General features: G+C 40.6%; 3 non-coding genes across 3 annotated transcripts; all 3 read right to left on the reverse strand.

Annotated features, from left to right (window-relative positions):
• TRNAR-UCG (transfer RNA arginine (anticodon UCG)) lies at positions 1 to 73 on the reverse strand. The gene has a single exon. It is a non-coding gene; the product is annotated as a tRNA-Arg (tRNA).
• A 3,571-nt stretch (positions 74 to 3,644) lies between these two features.
• TRNAR-UCG (transfer RNA arginine (anticodon UCG)) lies at positions 3,645 to 3,717 on the reverse strand. The gene has a single exon. It is a non-coding gene; the product is annotated as a tRNA-Arg (tRNA).
• A 1,752-nt stretch (positions 3,718 to 5,469) lies between these two features.
• TRNAR-UCG (transfer RNA arginine (anticodon UCG)) lies at positions 5,470 to 5,542 on the reverse strand. The gene has a single exon. It is a non-coding gene; the product is annotated as a tRNA-Arg (tRNA).
• Between the last annotated feature and the right edge of the window lie 3,999 nt (positions 5,543 to 9,541).

The following is a 9,541-nucleotide window of genomic DNA, read 5'->3' on the forward strand; positions in this document are numbered from 1 at the left end:
CAACCATGAAGGGACTCGAACCCTCAATCTCCTGATTCGAAGTCAGACGCCTTATCCATTAGGCCACATGGTCACTGACAGCAATATGTTTGGTTGTTTAGGGTTAGGTGGTATGAATGGATGTGAAACATATCAATTACAGGTGCGCAGGACAGGATCCCATACCGTTCTTCATCTACTTTCCATCAAAGGAGTTTTTTCAAACAATATCTAGATAATTTCCAAAGTTTCATATCTTATGATGTGCTTTTTTGCTGTTAATCCTCCTTTCTTCTTTTATTGAATACTCTGTTTTATGCTGCAATGGTATTTTTGGATTATTTGAAAAGAGAATGAAACTGCTTTGACAGTAGTTCAGACTTCCCATTTCTTGACTTGCTAATTTGCTCCCTGAATTAGCTTATACAAGTGACATGAACAGGGCCTTGACCTAAGCACGTACCTGAAAGCCTGTCACCACCTCTAGAAATAAAAGTCACAGCAGCTCAAAACATTCATTTTGAAAGAGAATATTTCAAGTGAGTCCAAGTTTAATTTCAATAAAGAAAGCTGTATAAAATGACACGCTGCTCATTTGGGTAACCAGCATGACACTTTTCAGTGAAGAAGTGCAATGGTTCTGTTGCAATATACTATCACCCTGGCAAGCTGCTACGAGGAAGAGTAAACAGTATGATTAGGTTTCAGCAAAAATGTATTAGTTCAGGGTGTGCACCTCAGATAGACTTAAACTTACACACCCTGGTCTGTGAGAGTAGTGCCCTATCTATTGCGGCATTGAGGGTAATCTGCAAGACAGAGTTCCAAAATCATCCTTTCATCTCAGTTCATGGCCACATACAGTGTTTCTGCAGTCATTCGTTTCACTTTTCTGTCTTTAATTAAACTGACCATTTTAAACCTCCGGCACCCACCACTTCAATCTTTCCGTTTTTGTGCTATCATAGGGCCTTGGAACTTTTGGCAAGTGGACAGAAGCAGTCAGAGAACCACATCACAATACATACTCCTTTGCCTGATACCTTTCACAACAAACTGCTCTTGGAAAAAGACGTTAACCGGTCCTTGCTCTCAGACACACACAGAAAGCCTATCACCACCTCTACGAACATATTTCAATCAAACCAATATATATCATTCAACAATTATGCCTCTGTATCAATATAACTACAACTCGAGACAGAAAGGAATTTAAAAAACAATCTGCCCATTTGAATAACCAGCAGAGTTTTAAGGACGTACAAATTGGAATGTGACAATTTCAGAGTTCCTCATTCATAAGAAGTCTGTGAGATAGTATCTCAGAAAGATCTCACATTTATAGCAAAAAATGGTTGTAAGGGTGATTTTTACCACACAATTGCAACTAGGTGCCTCAATCTGCAAGAGACCAGTCCTTGACAGATTACACAACTGGGGCAACAGCAAAGGCAGCAATTGTGTCAATCCTTTATGATTCTTCTCTAGTACTATACTTTTTCTGAGGGACAATTTGCATTATTCCTGGAGAAAATCATAGAGCTTCTACCCATGCATAGTTTCTGCTTTCTGCACGCACACACTCCCTGCACTGAATCTACCCACAGTTCTGTTCAGAATGATTGTGCCATGTCATATTGTTGTGTACGTATTGCATATCCGTTGCATTTATGAAGAGGTACTTTGGTATGGCAGAAAGACAGAAAAGTAGCAATGCTGAAGGCATAACGTGACTGATTGTGCAGTTTGCATTGGGCTTTCTTAATGAGTGAGAGTGAAAGGAGTATTGTAAGAGTGTGTTTCCAGTTTGTATGTAAAGATAAGTTGGTGCTGTTAGAAAAAGACTCAACCATGATGGGACTCGAACCCTCAACTTTTTGATCCAAAGTCAGACGCCTTATCCACTAGGCCACATGGTCACTGACTGCAATATGTTTGGGTGTTTCGGGTTAGGTGGTATGAATGGATGTGGAACATATCAATTACAGGTGCGCAGGACAGGATCCCATACCGTTCTTCATCTTCTTTCCATCAAAGGAGTTTTTTCAAACAATATCTAGATAATTTCCAAAGTTTCATATCTTATGCTGTTTTTTTTTGCCGTTAATCCTCCTTTCTTCTTTTATTGAATACTCTGTTTTATGCTGCAATGGTATTTTTGGATTATTTGAAAAGAGAATGAACTGACAGTAGTTCAGACTTCCCATTTCTTGACTTGCTAATTTGCTCCCTGAATTAGCTTGTACAAGTGACCTGAACAGGGCCTTGACCTAAGCACGTACCTGAAAGCCTGTCACCACCTCTAGAAATAAAATTCACAGCAGCTCAAAACATTCATTTTGAAAGAGAATATTTCAAGTGAGTCCAAGTTTAATTTCAATAAAGAAAGCTGTATAAAATGACACGCTGCACATTTGGGTAACCAGCATGACTCTTTTCAGTGAAGAAGTGGAATGGTTCTGTTGCAATATACTATCACCCTGGCAAGCTGCTACGAGGAAGAGTAAACAATATGATTAGGTTTCAGCAAAAATGTATTAGTTCAGGGTGTGCACCTCAGATAGACTTAAACTTACACACCCTGGTCTGTGAGAGTAGTGCCCTATCCATTGCAGCATTGAGGGTAATCTGCAAGACAGAGTTCCAAAATCATCCTTTCATCTCAGTTCATGGCCTCATACAGTATTTCTGCAGTCATTCGTTTCACTTTTCTGTCTTTAATTAAACTGACCATTTTAAACCTCCGGCACCCACCACTTCAATCTTACCGTTTTTGTGCTATCATAGGGCCTTGGAACTTTTGGCAAGTGGACAGAAGCAGTCAGAGAACCACATCACAATACATACTTCTTTGCCTGATACCTTTCACAACAAACTGCTCTTGGAAAAACACGTTAACCGGTCCTTGCTCTCAGACAGAAACAGAAAGCCTATCACCACCTCTACGAACATATTTAAATCAAACCAATATATATCATTCAACAATTATGCCTCTGTATCAATATAACTACAACTCGAGACAGAAAGGAATTTAAAAAACAATCTGCCCATTTGAATAACCAGCAGAGTTTTAAGGACGTACAAATTGGAATGTGACAATTTCAGAGTTCCTCATTCATAAGAAGTCTGTGAGATAGTATCTCAGAAAGATCTCAAGTTTATAGCAAAAATGGTTGTAAGGGTGATTTTTACCACACAATTGCAACTAGGTGCCTCAATCTGCAAGAGACCAGTCCTTGACAGATTACACAACTGGGGCAACAGCAAAGGCAGCAATTGTGTCAATCCTTTATGATTCTTCTCTAGTACTATACTTTTTCTGAGGGACAATTTGCATTATTCCTGGAGAAAATCATAGAGCTTCTACCCATGCATAGTTTCTGCTTTCTGCACGCACACACTCCCTGCACTGAATCTACCCACAGTTCTGTTCAGAATGATTGTGCCATGTCATATTGTTGTATACGTATTGCATATCCATGGCATTTATGAAGAGGTACTTTGGTATGGCAGAAAGACAGAAAAGTAGCAATGCTGAAGGCATAACGTGACTGATTGTGCAGTTTGCATTGGGCTTTCTTAATGAGTGAGAGTGAAAGGAGTATTGTAAGAGTGTGTTTCCAGTTTGTATGTAAAGATTAGTTGGGTGCTGTGAGAAAAAGACTCAACCATGAAGGGACTCGAACCCTCAATCTTCTGATCCGAAATCAGACGCCTTATCCTTTAGGCCACATGGTCACTGACTGCAACATGTTTGGGTGTTTAGGGTTAGGTGGTATGAATGGATGTGGAACATATCAATTACAGGTGCGCAGGACAGGATCCCATACCGTTCTTCATCTTCTTTCCATCAAAGGAGTTTTTTCAAATAATATCTAGATAATTTCCAAAGTTTCATATCTTATGCTGTGCTTTTTTGCCGTTAATCCTCCTTTCTTCTTTTATTGAATACTCTGTTTTATGCTGCAATGGTATTTTTGGATTATTTGAAAAGAGAATGAAACTGCTTTGACAGTAGTTCAGACTTCCCATTTCTTGACTTGCTAATTTGCTCCCTGAATTAGCTTATACAAGTGACATGAACAGGGCCTTGACCTAAGCACGTACCTGAAAGCCTGTCACCACCTCTAGAAATAAAATTCACAGCAGCTCAAAACATTCATTTTGAAAGAGAATATTTCAAGTGAGTCCAAGTTTAATTTCAATAAAGAAAGTTGTATAAAATGACATGCTGCACATTTGGGTAACCAGCATGACTCTTTTAAGTGAACAAGTGGAATGGTTCTGTTTCAATATACTATCACCCTGGCAAGCTGCTACGAGGAAGAGTAAACAATATGATTAGGTTTCAGCAAAAATGTATTAGTTCAGGGTGTGCACCTCAGATAGACTTAAACTTACACACCCTGGTCTGTGAGAGTAGTGCCCTATCCATTGCGGCATTGAGGGTAATCTGCAAGACAGAGTTCCAAAATCATCCTTTCATCTCAGTTCATGGCCACATACAGTGTTTCTGCAGTCATTCGTTTCACTTTTCTGTCTTTAATTAAACTGACCATTTTAAACCTCCGGCACCCACCACTTCAATCTTTCCGTTTTTGTGCTATCATAGGGCCTTGGAACTTTTGGCAAGTGGACAGAAGCAGTCAGAGAACCACATCACAATACATACTCCTTTGCGTGATACCTTTCACAACAAACTGCTCTTGGAAAAAGACGTTAACCGGTCCTTGCTCTCAGACAGACACAGAAAGCCTATCACCACCTCTACGAACATATTTCAATCAAACCAATATATATCATTCAACAATTATGCCTCTGTATCAATATAACTACAACTCGAGACAGAAAGGAATTTAAAAAACAATCTGCCCATTTGAATAACCAGCAGAGTTTTAAGGACGTACAAATTGGAATGTGACAATTTCAGAGTTCCTCATTCATAAGAAGTCTGTGAGATAGTATCTCAGAAAGATCTCAAGTTTATAGCAAAAATGGTTGTAAGGGTGATTTTTACCACACAATTGCAACTAGGTGCCTCAATCTGCAAGAGACCAGTCCTTGACAGATTACACAACTGGGGCAACAGCAAAGGCAGCAATTGTGTCAATCCTTTATGATTCTTCTCTAGTACTATACTTTTTCTGAGGGACAATTTGCATTATTCCTGGAGAAAATCATAGAGCTTCTACCCATGCATAGTTTCTGCTTTCTGCACGCACACACTCCCTGCACTGAATCTACCCACAGTTCTGTTCAGAATGATTGTGCCATGTCATATTGTTGTATACGTATTGCATATCCATGGCATTTATGAAGAGGTACTTTGGTATGGCAGAAAGACAGAAAAGTAGCAATGCTGAAGGCATAACGTGACTGATTGTGCAGTTTGCATTGGGCTTTCTTAATGAGTGAGAGTGAAAGGAGTATTGTAAGAGTGTGTTTCCAGTTTGTATGTAAAGATTAGTTGGGTGCTGTGAGAAAAAGACTCAACCATGAAGGGACTCGAACCCTCAATCTTCTGATCCGAAATCAGACGCCTTATCCTTTAGGCCACATGGTCACTGACTGCAACATGTTTGGGTGTTTAGGGTTAGGTGGTATGAATGGATGTGGAACATATCAATTACAGGTGCGCAGGACAGGATCCCATACCGTTCTTCATCTTCTTTCCATCAAAGGAGTTTTTTCAAATAATATCTAGATAATTTCCAAAGTTTCATATCTTATGCTGTGCTTTTTTGCCGTTAATCCTCCTTTCTTCTTTTATTGAATACTCTGTTTTATGCTGCAATGGTATTTTTGGATTATTTGAAAAGAGAATGAAACTGCTTTGACAGTAGTTCAGACTTCCCATTTCTTGACTTGCTAATTTGCTCCCTGAATTAGCTTATACAAGTGACATGAAGAGGGCCTTGACCTAAGCACGTACCTGAAAGCCTGTCACCACCTCTAGAAATAAAATTCACAGCAGCTCAAAACATTCATTTTGAAAGAGAATATTTCAAGTGAGTCCAAGTTTAATTTCAATAAAGAAAGTTGTATAAAATGACATGCTGCACATTTGGGTAACCAGCATGACTCTTTTAAGTGAACAAGTGGAATGGTTCTGTTTCAATATACTATCACCCTGGCAAGCTGCTACGAGGAAGAGTAAACAATATGATTAGGTTTCAGCAAAAATGTATTAGTTCAGGGTGTGCACCTCAGATAGACTTAAACTTACACACCCTGGTCTGTGAGAGTAGTGCCCTATCCATTGCGGCATTGAGGGTAATCTGCAAGACAGAGTTCCAAAATCATCCTTTCATCTCAGTTCATGGCCACATACAGTGTTTCTGCAGTCATTCGTTTCACTTTTCTGTCTTTAATTAAACTGACCATTTTAAACCTCCGGCACCCACCACTTCAATCTTTCCGTTTTTGTGCTATCATAGGGCCTTGGAACTTTTGGCAAGTGGACAGAAGCAGTCAGAGAACCACATCACAATACATACTCCTTTGCGTGATACCTTTCACAACAAACTGCTCTTGGAAAAAGACGTTAACCGGTCCTTGCTCTCAGACAGACACAGAAAGCCTATCACCACCTCTACGAACATATTTCAATCAAACCAATATATATCATTCAACAATTATGCCTCTGTATCAATATAACTACAACTCGAGACAGAAAGGAATTTAAAAAACAATCTGCCCATTTGAATAACCAGCAGAGTTTTAAGGACGTACAAATTGGAATGTGACAATTTCAGAGTTCCTCATTCATAAGAAGTCTGTGAGATAGTATCTCAGAAAGATCTCACGTTTATAGCAAAAATGGTTGTAAGGGTGATTTTTACCACACAATTGCAACTAGGTGCCTCAATCTGCAAGAGACCAGTCCTTGACAGATTACACAACTGGGGAAACAGCAAAGGCAGCAATTGTGTCAATCCTTTATGATTCTTCTCTAGTACTATACTTTTTCTGAGGGACAATTTGCATTATTCCTGGAGAAAATCATAGAGCTTCTACCCATGCATAGTTTCTGGTTTCTGCACGCACACACTCCCTGCACTGAATCTACCCACAGTTCTGTTCAGAATGATTGTGCCATGTCATATTGTTGTGTACGTATTGCATATCCGTGGCATTTATGAAGAGGTACTTTGGTATGGCAGAAAGACAGAAAAGTAGCAATGCTGAAGGCATAACGTGACTGATTGTGCAGTTTGCATTGGGCTTTCTTAATGAGTGAGAGTGAAAGGAGTATTGTAAGAGTGTGTTTCCAGTTTGTATGTAAAGATAAGTTGGTGCTGTTAGAAAAAGACTTAACCATGATGTGACTCGAATCCTCAACTTTTTGATCCGAAGTCAGACGCCTTATCCACTAGGGCACATGGTGACTGACTGCAATATGTTTGGATGTTTAGGGTTAGGTGGTATGAATGGATGTGGAACATATCAATTACAGGTGCGCAGGACAGGATCCCATACCGTTCTTCATCTTCTTTCCATCAAAGGAGTTTTTTCAAACAATATCTAGATAATTTCCAAAGTTTCATATCTTATGCTGTGCTTTTTTGCCGTTAATCCTCCTTTCTTCTTTTACTGAATACTCTGTTTTATGCTGCAATGGTATTTTTGGATTATTTGAAAAGAGAATGAAACTGCTTTGACAGTAGTTCAGACTTCCCATTTCTTGACTTGCTAATTTGCTCCCTGAATTAGCTTATACAAGTGACATGAACAGGGCCTTGACCTAAGCACGTACCTGAAAGCCTGTCACCACCTCTAGAAATAAAATTCACAGCAGTTCAAAACATTCATTTTGAAAGAGAATATTTCAAGTGAGTCCAAGTTTAATTTCAATAAAGAAAGCTGTATAAAATGACACGCTGCACATTTGGGTAACCAACATGACACTTTTCAGTGAAGAAGTGGAATGGTTCTGTTGCAATATAGTATCACCCTGGTAAGCTGCTACGAGGAAGAGTAAACAATATGATTAGGTTTCAGCAAAAATGTATTAGTTCAGGGTGTGCACCTCAGATAGACTTAGGGGCATATTTATACTCTGTTTGCGCCGAATTTGCGTCGTTTTTTTCGACGCAAATTTGACGCAAAACTAACTCCATATTTATACTTTGGCGTTAGACGCGTCTAGCGCCAAAGTTCATGGAGTTAGCGTCATTTTTTGGCGTGAACACCTCCCTTGCGTTAATGATATGCAAGGGAGGCGTTTCCGTCTTAAAAAATGACTCCGAGGCATGTGTGTGGTATTTATACTCCCGGGCAAAAATGACGCCCGGGAGTGGGCGGGGCAAAAAACCCCGCATTTGCGCCTCTTTTTAACGCCTGGGTCAGGGCAGGCGTTAAGGGACCTGTGGGCTCAGAATGAGCCCAGAGGTGCCCTCCCCTGCCCCCAGGGACACCCCCTGCCACCCTTGCCCACCCCAGGAGGACACCCAAGGATGGAGGGACCCATCCCAGGGAAGAAAAGGTAAGTTGGGGTAAGTATTTTTTTTTATTTTCTCTTTTGGCATAGGGGGGCCTGATTTGTGCCCCCCTACATGCCACTATGCCCAATGACCATGCCCAGGGGACATAAGTCCCCTGGGCATGGCCATTGGGCAAGGGGGCATGACTCCTGTCTTTGCTAAGACAGGAGTCATGTTGATGGGGGATGGGCGTCGAAAGAAAATGGCGCAAATCGGGTTAAGACTATTTTTTTGCCTCGACCTGACTTGCCCCATTTTTTAGACGCCCATACGCCATTTTCCCCTACGCCGGCGCTGCCTGGTGTACGTGGTTTTTTTTCGCGCACACCAGGCAGCGCCGGTCGGCTAACGCCGGCTAACACCATTCTATAAATACGGCGCCCGCATGGTGCTTCAGAATGGCGTTAGCCGGCGCGAATTTTTTTGGCGCTAAACTGCGTTAGCGCAGATTAGCGTCAAAAAGTATAAATACGGGCCTTAAACTTACACACCCTGGTCTGTGAGAGTAGTGCCCTATCCATTGCGGCATTGAGGGTAATCTGTAAGACAGAGTTCCAAAATCATCCTTTCATCTCAGTTCATGGCCACATACAGTATTTCAGCAGTCATTTGTCTCACTTTTCTGTCTTTAATTAAACTGACCATTTTAAACCTCCGGCACCCACCACTTCAATCTTACCGTTTTTGTGCTATCATAGGGCCTTGGAACTTTTGGCAAGTGGACAGAAGCAGTCAGAGAACCACGCCACAATGCATACTCCTTTGCCTGATACCTTTCACAACAAACTGCTCTTGGAAAAAGACGTTAACCGGTCCTTGCTCTCAGACAGACACAGAAAGCCTATCACCACCTCTACGAACATATTTCAATCAAACCAATATATATCATTCAACAATTATGCCTCTGTATCAATATAACTACAACTCGAGACAGAAAGGAATTTAAAAAACAATCTGCCCATGTGAATAACCAGCAGAGTTTTAAGGACGTACAAATTGGAATGTGACAATTTCAGAGTTCCTCATTCATAAGAAGTCTGTGAGATAGTATCTCAGAAAGATCTCAAGTTTATAGCAAA

Source organism: Pleurodeles waltl, chromosome 4_1 (assembly GCF_031143425.1).
Source record: "Pleurodeles waltl isolate 20211129_DDA chromosome 4_1, aPleWal1.hap1.20221129, whole genome shotgun sequence".
In the NCBI taxonomy this organism is placed as follows: domain Eukaryota; kingdom Metazoa; phylum Chordata; class Amphibia; order Caudata; family Salamandridae; genus Pleurodeles; species Pleurodeles waltl.